Raw genomic sequence first — 17,441 nt, forward strand, 5'->3', positions numbered from 1 at the left:
TGAAGAGAGTCTTTCAGATACACACACTCGGTGGACCTAATTCAGCAGGGATATTGTGTAGCAAAAAAAAAAAAAAAAAAAATAGCAGCAAAAAATGCATCCGTGATCAGACGTTTATAATACTCCCAACAACAAAAATACATGAGATAAGATAAATGCTGGATAAAACTGGGAGTACACTTATCTGATCCAGATACATCCCGACGCGTTTGGCCAGGTCCGGATATGAAGGATAGAAAAAAGACCCCAGGTCTTTTTTCTATCCTTCATATCCGGACCTGGCCAGCATCTATGGCATTGCTTTACCTCCTGATGAACCGCAGATTGCGGGGAAACGCGTCGGGGTGTATCTGGATCAGATAAGTGTACTCCCAGTTTTATCCAGCATTTATCTCATCTCATGTATTTTTGTTGTAGGGAGTATTATAAACGTCTGATCACGGATGTATTTTTTTGATGCTATTTTTTTTTTGCTACACAATATCCCTGCTGAATTAGGTCCACCGAGTGTGTGTATCTGAAAGACTCTCTTCATCCCTATTCTGTTCACACATTGTTTTCCAACCTTATTGCAAGGGTTGTGGTAGGAAGATAGGGATAGACTACGGTGAGTGGGGGCGCCAAATCGCTCTTTAGGGTGCCAACCCCCACAGGCAGGTAGGTTATCAGTTAGGCCTATTGCAGGGAGGTGTAGGCAAATTTGGTGGGTCATTAATATATTTATGGTATTTACCTGTTTTTGTCTACACTGGGTAGGTGATTTTTTAAATGTTTAAATAAAATTTAGTTTTATTGGGAGTTCATGTTCACTTGGTTTAAGCCCATGCTTCGATTTTTGAGAACTTAATAAAATCACCATAAGAAATACTTATCCCCTCCCACTGATACCCGATTTGTACAATCAATTGTTGGGGGCCAGGTTATTCTCTAAGTTGGACTTCAGGGGGCATATAATCTCATCCATATGCGGGAGTGGGATGAGTGGAAAACTGCTTTTCTCACCTCTGAAGGTTTGTTTGAGAATTTGGTTATGCCCTTTGGCCTGACTAACGAGCCAGCAGTGTTTCAGAATTTCATGAATCATGTTTTCTCAGATTTTATTGGGCGTTTCATTGTAATTTATTTGGATGACATCGTCATTTATTCTTCTGACAAACAGAGTCACATGGACCACCTCCGTGCAGTTCTTCTGAGGCTTAGGGAGAACTATTTGCTAAACCAGAGAAGTGTTCATTTTTTGCTCAGGAACTGTCCTTTCTAGGGGTCATTTTGTCCACTAAGGGGTTTCGTATGGACTCTAGAAAGGTACAGGCTATTGTGGATTGGATGCAACCCAGAGATCTCAAGGGTCTTCAGCATTGTCTGGGTTTCACCAATTATTATAGAAAATTCATTAAGGGGTTTTCTCAGGTGGTCAAACCCCTCGCGGATTTAACTCGTAAGGGGGCTGATCTTAAAAACTGGTCAGCTCCAGCTTTGATGGCGTTTTCGTCTTTGAAGAACTGTTTTATGACTGCTCCTGTACTGGTTCAACCCGATTTGTCTAAACCATTTTTCGTAGCGGTGGACACTTTGGAGGTGGGAGTGGGGGCTGTGTTGTCCCAAGGGCCTAACAGTTGACTAACTTAAGACCTTGTGCCTTCTTTTCCAGAAAATTTTCCTCTGCTGAGAGAAATTGTAATGTGGGTAACCGGGAGCTGTTGGCCATTAAATTGGCATTTAAAGAATGGAGGCATTTTTTGGAGGGGGCTGACGATCATATCACTGTCATTACAGATCACAAGAATCTGTCTTACATCGAATCTGCCAAATGTTTGATACCGATACAAGCAAGGTGGTCACTTTTTTTTCCTGTTTTAGGTTTTCTATTACTTTCAGACCAGGGTCCAAGAATGTGAAGTCTGATGCTTTATCTCGTAGCCTGGATCGAGTTTCACCTCCTGAACCTCCTTCCTCCATTCTTCAGCATGGAGTGGTAGTGGCTGTGGTGTCTTCGGCATTGGAATGAGAGATTTATGAGGCCCAATCTCTTGTTCCTTCGTCCGTACCCGATAATACATTTTTTGTACCTGTCCAGTATTGGTTAAGGGTACTTCGGGAGTTCCATGATTCGACTCTTAGTGGGCATCCTGGAATCTTGGCCATGCCTAAAGCCATCACTAGGCTGTTTTGGTGGCCTTCGTTGGCTTCTGACATCATTGGGTTTGTGTCTTGCTGTGAAACTTGTGCTTGCGCTAAAACCTCCTGTAATGGGCCGGCCGGGGAATTGGTGCCACTGCCAATTCCAGATAGACCATGGACTCATCTGTCCATGAATTTTATTACTGATCTTCTCCCCTCTAATGGGAAAACCGTGATCTGGGTAGTTATTGATAGGTTCAGTAAGCAGGCGCATTTTGCACCTTTGGCGGGCCTCCATAATGCTGAGACTCTATCAAAACTATTCATTGAGCATGTGGTCTGATTGCATGGTGTGCCTGTCATTGTGGTGTCAAATAGAGGGGTGCAGTTTGTGGCAAAAGATATCATTTACAGTATAAAAATGTACAATGACAGACTGGTACAGAGGGTATAGGACCCTGTCCTTGCGGACTTACATTCTACAGGATAATGGGAAAGAGACAGAAGGTTGGGGGTGCGGCAGCTCGGGTAGTGGTCAGGTGGCAGCTCGGGTGGTGGTGTAGAAGTCACATGTACGACCACCACACTCTCCAATTGACAGTTCTTGAAATATAGCCGAAATGTCAAAATATCTAGCTTCTGTTATAGAAAAATGCAGGGGCTCCTTTTTGACATCCTCGTCCAACCAGTTCAGTATTAGTAGGTGATGGATTGTCAAAATCCGGCCCAGGAACACCAGGCTTCAGTAGTTGCAAGTCCTGGCCCTGTGCTCTTCCACGTGCTCTTGCTCTTCCAGTCATGATTTAACCTTGAAGATTTTGCCTTTGTAATCCAGAGACAGAGTACAACACCACCCAAGCATTCACCCTCTGCTCTTCAGACTTTCTGTGTGCACAGTGACTGCCTATAGGCAGAAGATGATGATGGTGGTAGTAGTTGGAGCATTTAAGAATGTCATGAAGCAGCCATAACAACTTGAAACAGAAGTATGTTTACCGAGATACCACACTATTCAATATGTGGGCTATATTTTTTATTTTTTAAAACCAAAATAGTGTACCGAACTAGGGTAACATACAGCAAATACAGTGGAATTTAGGCCTGAACTGCCCCAATTTGTAGGCCACAAATACATCAGACGTCTGACAGCGATACCACACTGAGAAATATGTGGCCTGTATTTTTTATTTTTTCAAATGCTAACTAGTGTAGTATATAACTAAAGTAACAGACAGGAAAAACACTGGAATACCAGCCTAAAATGCCCAAACTTGGAGCATGCAGATATATGAGGAATGTCACAGAAGTACCACACTGCCGAATATGTGGCCTGTATTATTTTTAGGTTTGCTAAATAGTGCTGTATATAACTAGAGTGTCAGACAGCAAAAACACTGGAATACTGGCCAAAAATGCCCGAACTTGGAGCACGCAGATATATGAGGCCTGTCACAGAAATACCACACTGCCAAATATGTGGCCTGTATATTTTTATTTTTTTAAATGCAAAATAGTGCTTTATATACGTAGAGAAGCAGATAGGAAAAAAACTGGAATACCGGCCTAAAATGCCCAAACTTGGAGCACGCAGATATATGAGGCCTGTCACGGAAATACCACACTGCCAAATATGTGGCCTGTATTTTTTGGGGGGTCTGCAAAATAGTGCTGTATATAACTAGAGTAACAGACAGCAAAAACACTGGAATATCAGCCTAAAATGTCCAAACTTGGACCACGCAGATATATAAGACCTGTCACAGAAATACCACACTGCCAAATATGTGGCCTGTATTTTTTGAGGGGACTGCAAACTAGTGCTGTAATAACTAGAGTAGCAGACAGCAAAAACACTGGAATAGAGGTCTAAAATGTCCAAACGGTGCATGCACATATATGAGGCCTGTAACGGAAATACCACACTGTAAAATATGTGGCCTGTATGTATTTTTTGGAGGTTCAGCAAAATGATGTCAAGAAATTGTGTAAGACAATCAAAAAAATTTTTACTCTACCGTACCACAAAAAAAGAAAGATTTTTCTGCGCACTCATACAGTATGTGATATTTGTGGACCCTTTAAAATTGCTGGATTTTCACGCTGTACTAGGAAAAGGATCTGGCTGTATTCTGCAGTGTCAAAAAGCAAATGGAGAAAAAAAAGGGCCCTGGATTGCTTTGCAATAAAATAATCTCTATTAACCTGGCAAAAAAAAAATTCCTAGCCAATTATACCTGGGGCTAGGTATATCGGTCAATATATGCTATAGGTAGCAGCAGCAGCAGACAGTAATGGAATGGACCCTCTTGATGTATGCAATGATATTTGTCTACACACATACAGTGCCTGCAGACCTTGCACTGATATGTACAGAGCGACGTACGCTCCCTTGCCTACCTAACACTGCAACCTATATACTCCAGAATTAGTCCTTAGTAGTGTTGAGCATTCCGATACTGCAAGTATCGGGTATCGGCCGATACTTGCTGTATCGGAATTTCCGATACCGAGATCCGATACTTTTGTGGTATCGGGTATCGGGTATCGCAACAACATTAATGTAATAATGTGTAAAAAAGAGAATTAAAATAAAAAATATCGCTATACTCACCTGTCCGACGCAGCCGGGACCTCAGCGAGGGAACCGGCAGCGTTGTTTGTTTAAATTTCGCGCTTTTACTTGGTTACGTGAAGTCCCGGCTTGTGATTGGTCAGGGCGGCCATGTTGCCGGGACGCGGACCAATCACAGCAAGCCGTGACGAAATTACGTCACGGCTTGCTGTGATTGGTCCGCGTCCCGGCAACATGGCCGCCATTAACCAATCACAAGCCGTGACGTCACGGGAGGCTGGACATGCGCGTATTTTGAAAAGCGCGCGTGTCCAGCCTCCAGTGACGTCCCGGCAACATGGCCGCCATTAACCAATCACAAGCCGGGACGTCACGGGAGGCTGGACATGCGCGTATTTTGAAAAGCGCGCGTGTCCAGCCTCCAGTGACGTCCCGGCAACATGGCCGCCATTAACCAATCACAAGCCGGGACGTCACGGGAGGCTGGACATGCGCGTATTTTGAAAAGCGCGCGTGTCCAGCCTCCAGTAACGTCCCGGCAACATGGCCGCCATTAACCAATCACAAGCCGGGACGTCACGGGAGGCTGGACATGCGCGTATTTTGAAAAGCGCGCGTGTCCAGCCTCCAGTGACGTCCCGGCAACATGGCCGCCATTAACCAATCACAAGCCGGGACGTCACTGGAGGCTGGACACGCGCGCTTTTTAAAATACGCGCGTGTCCAGCCTCCCGTGACGTCACAGCTTGTGATTGGTTAATGGCGGCCATGTTGCCGGGACGCGGACCAATCACAGCAAGCCGTGACGTAATTTCGTCACGGCTTGCTGTGATTGGTCCGCGTCCCGGCAACATGGCGCCGTGACCAATCATAAGCCGGGACGTCACTGGAGGCTGGACACGCGCGCTTTTCAAAATACGCGCATGTCCAGCCTCCCGTGACGTCACGGCTTGTGATTGGTTAATGGCGGCCATGTTGCCGGGACGCGGACCAATCACAGCAAGCCGTGACGTAATTTCGTCACGGCTTGCTGTGATTGGTCCGCGTCCCGGCAACATGGCCGCCCTGACCAATCACAAGCCGGGACTTCACGTAACCAAGTAAAAGCGCAAATTTTAAACAAACAACGCTGCCGGTTCCCTCGCTGAGGTCCCGGCTGCGTCGGACAGGTGAGTATAGCAATATTTTTTATTTTAATTCTTTATTTTACACATTAATATGGTTCCCAGGGCCTGAAGGAGAGTTTCCTCTCCTTCAGACCCTGGGAACCATCAGGAATACCGTCCGATACTTGAGTCCCATTGACTTGTATTGGTATCGGGTATCGGTATCGGATTGGATCCGATACTTTGCCGGTATCGGCCGATACTTTCCGATACCGATACTTTCAAGTATCGGACGGTATCGCTCAACACTAGTCCTTAGAAGGACTGTTGGTTTAGCTTGATTTGAGTAGTTTAGGATGGTAGACCCCACACTAATAAATCCCCAAATCTGACACTATCTCAGCAGCAGCTCTCCCTACACTGTCTGATTCCGGAGCTGAATGCGCCGAGCAGGGCAGCGTCTGGTCTCTTATACCCCTGATGATGCTGTGCGGCCAGCCAATCACTGCAAGACCACAACAAAGATGGCTGCAGCGTTACAGTGCCTGGCAGACAATCCCTGCATGTTGATTGGGTCTCTAAAGACCACCAAAAATGCAGGGTGGAGACCCGAGTTCCCGCCAAGTAATCCCGGAAATGCTCAGTGCTCGCCGAGTACACCGACTACAGTGATACTCGGGTGAGTATCGAGTAGTGGCGAGCACGTTCGCTCATAACTAATAATAACATAATGTTTGTGATAAGCAATGCATCAGCTCATATATTGACCACCATATTTACTGTAGTGGATAGTTTAGCACATTTGGCCGAGTAATAGTTTGCATCTTGTTTTATCATTGAAGTGTTTTCTGACAAGTAACAGGAGTATTGACTGATTTTTACTATCATTCATTTTGAAGGAATAGAGCCCACGCATATGCACCAGACATAAAAACAAACCTCTGCATGAAACAGGTGGATGCCATGGGAACAGGGTGTCAGATGTAATTTTAGTTCCATATTCCGTTGGACTTCAATGCAGGTAAAATGAGTATGTTTGTCTCCAGAATAATAGAGATGTCTATTTTTCAACACTACTCTGAACTTTATTTAGCAGGTTCCTCAAACGACGGTAATGAATGATCAGCAATACGAGTCACTTCTGCAAAAAGGCAATAATTACTTAAATATTTGATAATTATTATTGGGGCATTGCATTGTAAAACTGTGATTCAGAACAAATGCCCACACAGTTTACTGCTTGCCTACAGTTAGTCTCTTTAGTAGAGATGAATATCGCAAATACAGTACATACAAATATTCATATTTTCCAATATGGGGATTTTTTTTATTTACTTGGGTGTGAATTCTGTAAAAAAGTGACAGCTGGCAGCAATATTTCCAAACCACAAAAGGCAATTAAGAAATATTAAAAAAAAATTGTTATACTCACCTTTGCGTCACCCATTCTTTCATTGCCAGCTTCAGATCGATACCGTTAATGCTAAAATCTCGAGGCTGATACTTCTAACTTTGATAAGGGCAAGGGAGGGTTTTGCGCTAGCACGTGAAAGGTCATGGCATCATGATGTGATGTTGTGAGTAGTGTTGAGCGATACCTTCCGATATGCAAAGGTATCGGTATCGGATTGGATCGGCCGATATCCAAAAAGTATCAGATATCGCCGATACCGATACCCGATACCAATGCATATCAATGGGACACAAAATATCAGAATGGTTCCCAGGGTCTGAAGGAGAGGAAACTCTCCTTCAGGCCCTGGGATTCATATTCATGTATAAAATAAAGAATAAAAATAAAAAATATTGATATACTCACCCCTCTGACGGCCCTGGCTCTCACCGGTCCAAGCATCTGCCTCCGTTCCTAAGAATGGAGAGTGAAGGACCTTCAATGACGTCGCGGCTTGTGATTGGTCGCGTGACCGCTCATGTGACCGCTCACGCGACCAATCACAAGCCGTGACATCATCGAAGGTCATTCACTCCCTGCATTCTTAGGAACGGAGGCACCGCTAAGCGCCAGGGTCCGCCGGAGGGGTGAGTATATCAATATATTTTTTTTTTATTATTTATTTTTTACATGAATATGGATCCCAGGTCCTAAGGAGAGTCTCCTCTCCTCCAGACCCTGGGAACCATACGCACCGCACACTTCCGATTCTGATTTCCGATATCGCAAAAATATCGGAACTCGGTATCGGAATTCCGATACAGCAAATATCGGCCGATACACGATATTTGCAGTATCGGAATGCTCAACACTAGTTGTGAGACATTACCGTATGCGCGCATGTGCAAAACCGTTCTGGGCTCCATCAAAGTTGGAAGTCCTGGCCCAGTAATTTTAGTTCTAGCAGGAATGATCGGAAGATACGGTGTGCACTGAACAAGTAGCGGAGTGACCGGTAAAGTTATTAAAGGATTTTTCTTTATTTTTTACATATTACGCTTGTTATTCAGAAAAGACCCCAAAACATAAAAAGGGACATTGCATTTGTGAAGAATAACTTCACCTCAAATAGATTTTCCCATGAAAAATATGTGAACAGGTAAATTCCGATTTTGTCTGATATACTCATAATAAATCTGCTTGCAAAGGGCCAAAAAAAAAATAATTGCAACCAACAGGTATACAGTGTGTTGAATATACATGCATTCAACCATTTCCAGGCTATTTTCTTTTTTTTTGTTTTGTTTTTGTTTTTTCCTCGCCTTCTTCCAAGAGCCATAACCTATTTATTTCTGTTTCCATACCTATGTGAGGGCTTTTTTATAGGAGACAAGTTGTATTTGTGAATGCCACCATTCATTTTATTACATAATGCACTGGAAATATCTGCTTTTACAGAATAATCATCTTGACAAGCATGGAGGCCTTCAGTAGACAGCCCCGCGATCAGGTCACAAGCACACTGATGGGCGCGGAAGAATGACAGGCCCACTTCTGGCGCATGTTAAATACCGTTTTCAGAAATTGACAGTGGCATGTAACATGTTAACAATAATTCAGCACACATCAAATTCATAGATACCACATATGCTATAACTGTACGTCATTTTTTGGTAAAGGGTTATTCTTCTGCTGTGAGACTTTTTTATCAACAGTAAAAGTACAGAGTGAACAAAGTTTTGCAAAAGTTGCTGAAAAGTCACTTAACAGTCTCTATTATAGCTAGGGTGTCAAATGAATTATACGACAGTATATAGCAGTCAGGGAAATCACATGTTAAGACTGTTGTTTCTATTCAATTTAATCAGAATCACACAAAAATATATTCATGTGATTTGAATTACACTATCTCACCAGACAATTAGAGATGAAAATCAAATCAATGCAAATTTTTATGGAAATTCAATAAAGTCTAGAATCTGAATTTCAAAAGCTCCTCTCATCTCTACGGACAATGAATGACACAGGCAGCCACAAAGTCATAATACTTTCCATGAACAGTACATGTTTGTCAGTAATGATCCCGGGCTTTCAGTGTGATCCGATGTCATCTTTGCATATGAAGACTAACAATTGTCTCAGCCCGGCAGTCTCAGGAAACAAATCTGTCTGTTTGCAACACTGGATATAACATCAAGATTTCTGAAAAACAGTAGTCTGGAAAATGGATAGACCGGACCTTTCCAGTTCTGTATTCACAGATTAATAGTTATATCTGCATTGTTATGTGTAAGGTATCTAATATTCTCCAATCTTTATCATCTACGCACAATCACCTGGAACTTGGTTTGATTTAATTTTTTTAGATTTATACTAGAACTTTTGAGGCCTTTTTTCCTAAAATCTCCGACTGACTAGGCTCAAGACATAAATCCCTTGAGATTGGAACAGCATGTGGAAATAAATGGCAAACTTCATCTGTGTACATGGAAATACTGATTGTTTCTTGTTCCCATGACAACTGCCTCAGATGCTTCATTAAAAGTACAATCTTTCAAACCTTATCACAGGAATCATATTTCTTTCCTAATGCCGTCTTCACCCAATACTTCACTGCACACTGATTCTTTATTACTTTGTATCACTGATATGAAAAACTAATGACATCTGCATGAAATGTTAAGATTACACCAGATGCAATAAAATGATCTCTGTATACAATATTCAATATTTTTGTTCCCTAAGGCACATTGCCCCCTCCTTCCACCTTCATTCCCTCCCAATCCCTCAATAAAAAAGAATACTTTACAAGATATAAACCATTGAGCCGCTTTCTTCAGTCAACCTAATAGGACATAAGTTAAAGGGAACCTGTCACCTGAATTTGGCGGTTTTCAGTCATATGGGCGGGGTTTTCGGGTGTTTGATTCACCCTTTCCGTACCCGCTGGCTGCATGCTGGCTGCAATATTGGATTGAAGTTCATTCTCTGTCCTCCGTAGTACATGCCTGCACAAGGCAATCTTGCCTTGCACAGGCGTGTACTCCGGAGGACAGAGAATGAACTTCAATCCAATATTGCAGCCAGCAGGTAAGGAAAGGGTGAATCAAACACCCAAAAACCCCGCCCATATGACTGAAAACTGGTCCCGCCAAATTCAGGTGACAGGTTCCCTTTAAATGTCTGGTCATTGGTGATCTATCTGCTATGAGCATTCATGGGACCGGGGTATCCACAATTGTATTACAAGTAGAGATGAGTAAATTTGCTCGGGTTCCCTTTGCAGAGGGAACCTGGCTTCCTGGATCGCACCAGACGATCAGCTGATTGACGCTGCAGCTGCATGTGTCTCGGCTGTGTGACAGTCACGACTAGTATTGAGCGATACCGTCCGATACTTGAAAGTATCGGTATCGGAAAGTATCGGCCGATACCGGCAAAGTATCGGATCTAATCCGATACCGATACCCGATACCAATACAAGTCAATGGGACTCAAGTATCGGACGGTATTCCTGATGGTTCCCAGGGTCTGAAGGAGAGGAAACTCTCCTTCAGGCCCTGGGAACCATATTAATGTGTAAAATAAAGAATTAAAATAAAAAATATTGCTATACTCACCTCACCGAGGGAACCGGCACCGTTGTTTGCTTAAAATGCGCGCTTTTCCTTCCTTCCGTGATGTCACGGCTTCTGATTGGTCGCGTGCCGCCCATGTGGCCGCGACGCGACCAATCACAGCAAGCCGTGACGTAATTTTCAGGTCCTTCTAGGCATTCAGTATTTTAAAATTACGTTCCGGCTTTGTGATTGGTCGCGTCGCGGTCACATGGGCGACGCGACCAATCACAAGCCGTGACGTGACGGGAGGCAGGAGACGCGCGCATTTTAAAATGCGCGCGTGTCCAGCCTCCCGTGACGTCACGGCTTGTGATTGGTCGCGTCGCCCATGTGACCGCGACGCGACCAATCACAAGCCAGAACGTAATTTTAAAATCCTGAAGGACCTGAAATTACGTCACGGCTTGCTGTGATTGGTTGCGTTGCGGCCACATGGGCGACGCGACCAATCACAAGCCGTGACGTCACGGGAGGCTGGACACGCGCGCATTTTAAAATGTGCGCGTCTCCTGCCTCCCGTGACGTCACGGCTTGTGATTGGTCGCGTCGCCCATGTGACCGCGACGCGACCAATCACAAAGCCGGAACGTAATTTTAAAATACTGAATGCCTAGAAGGACCTGAAAATTACGTCACGGCTTGCTGTGATTGGTCGCGTCGCGGCCACATGGGCGGCACGCGACCAATCAGAAGCCGTGACGTCACGGAAGGAAGGAAAAGCGCGCATTTTAAGCAAACAACGCTGCCGGTTCCCTCGGTGAGGTCCAGGCTTCGTCAGAGAGGTGAGTATAGCAATATTTTTTATTTTAATTCTTTCTTTTACACATTAATGTTGTTTCGATACCGATACCCGATACCACAAAAGTATCGGATCTCGGTATCGGAATTCCGATACAGCAAATATCGGCCGATACCCGATACTTGCGGTATCGGAATGCTCAACACTAGTCACGACACATGCATGGAGAGCCTGTTTGTTGGGCTCTCCATGCATGTGTCATGACTGTCACACAGCCGTGACACATGCAGCTGTGGCGCTGATCAGCTGATCGGCTGGCACGATGCAGGAAGTTGGATTTCCTCTGCAGCTTATTTGGCAAGCACTATAGCTTGCCGAATAAGAGGGAACCCAAGCAAATTCACTCATCTCTACTTACAAGCCAGTGGAAAAGAGAAAAAAAAGTCCATAAAGCCAAGTGTTAGGCATCGGGATTCTCCCGCTGTGGGGGATAGATCCCAAGTAGTGAAGATCGAGTTTGCTCGTTACTCGAGTGTCTCCGAGCATGCTCAGGTGGTCTCCGAGTATTTAGGCATGCTTGGAGATTTAGTTTATGTTGATGCAGCTGCTTGATTTGCGGCTGGTAGACAGCTTGAATACGTGTGGGGATTGCATAGCAAACAAGCAACTTCTACATGTATTAAAGCTGTCTGGCAGCCACAAATCATGCAGCTGCATCGATATAAACTAAATATTCAAGCACGCAGACCACCCGAGCATGCTCACAGACACTCGAGTAACGAACATACTCGCACATCACTAATCCCAAGCATTATCAGCTACTGTCGTCTCCCATTTAGGTCTGGCCGCTGCGATTGCTGCTCAGCACAGATGTCAGTCCCAGCATCTTGCTCAGGCTTGTGGTATACATTTGGTTACTGCTGGCTCTTCGGCAAAGTCTATGGTAACCAGTGATATGCAGGTGCAGCCTTGCGCTCTGAAGTCTAAGTCCAGAGATTACCTTACTGAGCATGTCCCTGATGTAGCGTCTTCCTATTGGTGGTTGGACGTTAGCTGCTCTGGTGATGTGGCAGCACCGGATTGGCCCATAGGCGATATCTCAACTGACTGGGCATGAGAGTTTGGGGTGGAGCCTAGCACATAAAAGGCTCTCAGCGCTAGTGTAATTTATGTTTTGGTGTGAGTGGGTGGTTACTCTACCACTCTGTCTGCATGTTTGTGTGTGTCTGTCTATGCTCAAAGACTGTACACGGGTTTCATACCCATGGCTCTATGCTTAAGTCACTAGTCTGCTACATGCTTAGGGTGCTGGTCTGGCACAAGCTCAGTAGCACCAGGACTTGGGTTTCTAGCTGCTTGGCTTAGCATCTGTTTTGTTCATGTGTGGTTAGCACAGTTCAGTTACAGAGCAAGCTCAATCCATATCCTTCCTCCCAGTGAAGGTGACAGGGTATTGTACCTAGCGTCATTAGAGTTCCTTCTCTAGCACAGCATCTGCTTCATTCGTATGTGCGGTTAGCACAGTTTAGTTGCAGAGTAAGCTCAATCCACGTGCTAACATCCCTGTGACATTAACAGGGTATAGTACTTAGCTTTCTTAGTGCAGCACCTCTCTGTGAAGTAACTGAGCTTCGTCCTCTGTGTTCCATTCACACTGTGTGGCGTTAACACAGTGTGTTTAAGGTAAGGCTCGCTGTTTTTGTTCCGTCATTGTTCACACTAGCAGCAGGTTAATTTCTGCACGGTGGACCTCGGGTTGCGATTGCACTTTATTTTATATTTTATTTAGTGCAATCCGCCAACCCTAACAGCAAGTAGAAATTCCAGTGGTTAAACTGCAACCAGTAAAAAAGATATGGCCTAACTTGTGAAAATATCAATGCTCAAAATACTTTTCTAGGTAGGTGAATCAGATGAACACAGAAATGACACTTGGCACTATAAATGAAAATATTCAGTACTTAATCCCAAGGTTTATAGAATTCAATCCTAATAGTAATCCCATAGTCACCACATGTGTCAAAAAGTATAGTGAAATCACTAAAGAGAAGGGAACAACATGCTCCAAGAATGAACCGGACCAATGGAAAGATGACAGAGAATATTTAAAAATATATATGTTTTATTTCGTAGCAATAGAGAAAACCATTAAAATATATAAGAATAAAATCATATAAATATGCATATGTATATTTCATATGTGCACAAATCAAGACAAATATAATGCAATATACATTTGCAAAAGGCAGGTCAATTTCTGCTATATACTGAATACCCCAATAGGCAAAAACAAGTATCAAGAAAGAATGAGGACCATATGCTGCATATACTATAAAAGATGAAAAAAAACTAAATTGTGTAATAAACAAGGGATATATATATATATATATATATATATATATATATATATATATATATATATATATATATATATCATACGATGTGAGTAATTATCAAAATTGCATAAAAATGTGCAAAGAGTGCAAAAAGTGCTATGTGCAATATTCACAAAAGGTCACTTGTTTCTAAGGATGCATACTGTGTATGCCATGGGCAAAAAGTGCTATATACAGATATCATCGAGTGCCACTTACTTATGAAAATAGGGGAAATGTTCCAGGACAGCCAAGTGCTTGATAATGTGCACCCCGACGCGCGTTTCGGAATCACAGTTCCTTCGTCAGGGGGGTATTCAGTATATAACAGAAATTGACCTGCCTTTTGCAATTGTATATTGCATTATATTTCTCTTGATATTTTGCACATGTAAAATATACATATACATATTTACATGATTTTATTCTTATATATTTTAATGGTTTTCTCTATTGCTACGAAATAAAACATATACTTTTAAATATTCTCTGTTATCTTTCCATTGGTCCCATTCATGCTTGGAGCATGTTGTTACCTTCTCTTTAGTAGGTAGGTGAATATGGAGGTAGCTAAATTAGTTATTATCACATAACAGGCTTTCAAACAATTATACATTTAATTGGAAAACACTGAAAAGTGTTTTAAGAACTAGTTAGATAACATCTCACAAAGAGCCCTTTAGTTTAGTCTTTTCTTTTTGTAATATTTTGTACTGCTGCTTATAAAATAATATGCTAGGAAAAGAGCTAAAAAATAATAGACTGCTGTAGCATGGCACGGGCAAGGCACTTGCTTCTCTTTAAACCCCAGTACGCTACATGAAAGAGTGGGTCCAAGCTGGGTCTGTGGACTTGCGCAATGAGGGCCTTACACCTGTGCAGGCTGCTGGTATCTGGTGGTATGGACTGGCCAGGACCATAGGTTCCACAGTTCAATAAAGGAGACAATCGTTGCAACATAGAGATTTTACTGAGCAATAATTTGAGATCAGTTATAAACAAGGGATAGCAGATACAAAGTCTTATTTTAGTTTTCCCTAAAGCATACAGCATTCTTCTACCAACAGTATTCTTACTCTGTAGTCTACGACAGGGCTAGTGAGGCACACTGTTTTGCCCTAGTTCGCCACAACTCAGCATCAATGCCACAGTTCTGATCAGCAACACCCTCTACTCCATCAGCGGTTCCGCATCCTAATTCTTTCACTACTGGCACCCTGGATCTACTACTCGGGACACCAACTAATCCCGAAAAGCTTAGTCATGTTTATACCCATTACCTTTGACTTTGTAAACTCGGGGGTTTGTGACTCGGCATCCTATCCACAAACCCTTCCCTGGAAGGCCACTAAAGTCAGTCACTTCTACTCAGGATCTTGCTATCCCTGTCCTTAGTAGAGATGAGTGAACTTGTTTGGAAAACTTTAGCCAATCTTAAATTCGAATACAGCATATTTGAATTTGTGCTCGGTTTCCTGAGCATTTTTACTCAAAGTCGGCAAAATGTATTCACAGTTCGGTAAATGATAGCATTTCCACTAATGTTTTTGTTTTCATTTTGTCTAGTATAGTAATGCTGTATGATAAGTGGGGGGGCATGCATTTATGAGAGGAGGAGGTATGTCTATGTGAGAGGAGCTGCAGAGTATAATTTTTTTTTATAATTTAATGTGTGTACATTCTGGCTGCCAATTAGGGCACAGAAAAAAATCCAAAAATTCATGACACAAGGTCTTCGGTCATTGGCTACTGAAGTCACATGCCCCTGTCCATATAAACAGAGGACATCTTGTTTTGCTGTCACCATTTTCTCAGTGTCACAGTACAGATAGGCAGCTTCTGCTACCATTGCTGCTGCTGAAAGTGAATTTGTCAGTTTGCTAGATAGGAACCTGTCCTGTGTGAAATCAATCTTCCAGCATCTAATTAGACTGTGCTAAACCGTGAGTTAAAAGTGTTAATTATACCACTAGTTGGATTCCTTAAGGAATATTGTTTCCAAAATGTGTTCATTTTGAGGAACACTTTGCTGCTTTAGCACCTCAGAGGTTCTGCAATATGACATGGTGTCCACAATGTATTCCAGGCAAAATTCCATGCCAAAAGTTAAGTAGCGCTCCTTGCCTTTCAAGCCCTTTTGTATACCCAAACAATAGTTCCCAATGATCATATTATACAATTATGTGAAGCACCTGGGTTCAAGATGCTCATCATTCCCCTACAAGAATTCCTTGAGGATTCTAGTTTTCAAAATGACAATACTTTTGGTGGGCGGGGGTCAGCTGTATTGATACCTCAAGAGCAGTACAAATGCAACATGGCGTCCGCAATCTATTTTAACCAAGTTTATGCTACAAACACCAAATAACAATCCTTCCTTTCTGATCCCACCTACTTGCCTAAGTATGAGCAATAAAGGAGAACAAAATTGAATGTTTGAAGCTAAAAGATATATTTGTATTAATACAAAAATATTAAAATAGCGCACATGGGTTGTAAAATGGACAAACTAGTGGTAACAAACAAAGAATGGGAATCATTTTAAACAGATGAGTTCTGGGAGTGGGTAAATGAAGGAGAAAAAATATGCATACATGTATCAGTGGAAAATAGAATTCCTCAGAAAAAAAAACCTAAAAGTTGGGAATAATCCATTTCTGAGCCAATTTGAAAAGATGGTGGGAAGGAGTTTTTCTGAGGAAGTCTATTTGCTACTTATACATGTATGGATACTATTTTCTGACTTATTCTCTTTCATTTACCCACTCCCAGGAATGATCTGTTTAAAATTATTCCCATTCTTTGTTTGTTACTACTAGTTTGTCCATTTTACGACCCTTGTGTGGTCTTTTAATAATTTTGTATAAACAAAAGAATAATTTTTAGCTTCAAGCACTCCATTTTGGTGGGTTCAAGATGCTCACTCAACTCCTAAATTAATTTCTTGTGGGGTTTAGTTTCCAAAATGGGGTAATTTTGTCAGCGTTCTGCTGTTTTATCATCTCAGGGGTTCTGAAAAGGCATCATGGCATCTATTTCATCCAAATTTTCTCTCCAAAAGTCATACAGTGCTCCTTCCCTTGCGAGGCTTACCTTATGCCCAAGTAGTATTTTCTAACCACACATGGGGTATAGCTGCACTTGGGAGAAAATGTGTAACACATTTATGCATCAGTTGTCTCCTGTTTCATTTTTGTGATAATGAAAAATGTGGGACTAAAGCAACATTTTAGTGAGAAAAATATATTTTATTCATTTCTTCATTTCATTTTTCATTAATTGCAGCAAAGCATCTAAAGGTTTAACAAACTTCCTGAATGCAGTTTTGAATATATTGAGGAGAGTCATTTTTAGAATGGAGTCTTGTTTGGGGGTTTTCTGACATGTAAGCCACTCAAAGTCACTTCATACATGAACTGTTCCCAAAAAATTATCCTTGAAAAATGAAAAATTGCTGCTAAACTTTCAATTCTTCTAACATCTAATAAAAAAGGCTTAACATTTAATGCTGTTGT

General features: G+C 42.4%; 1 pseudogene; it reads left to right on the forward strand.

Annotated features, from left to right (window-relative positions):
• The first annotated feature begins 1,479 nt into the window (after positions 1 to 1,479).
• The window catches only part of LOC143774980 (hepatocyte growth factor-regulated tyrosine kinase substrate pseudogene), a 67,666-nt pseudogene continuing 51,704 nt past the window's right edge, over positions 1,480 to 17,441 (forward strand).

The sequence above is a fragment of the Ranitomeya variabilis genome, chromosome 5 (genome assembly GCF_051348905.1).
Source record: "Ranitomeya variabilis isolate aRanVar5 chromosome 5, aRanVar5.hap1, whole genome shotgun sequence".
In the NCBI taxonomy this organism is placed as follows: Eukaryota; Metazoa; Chordata; class Amphibia; order Anura; family Dendrobatidae; genus Ranitomeya; species Ranitomeya variabilis.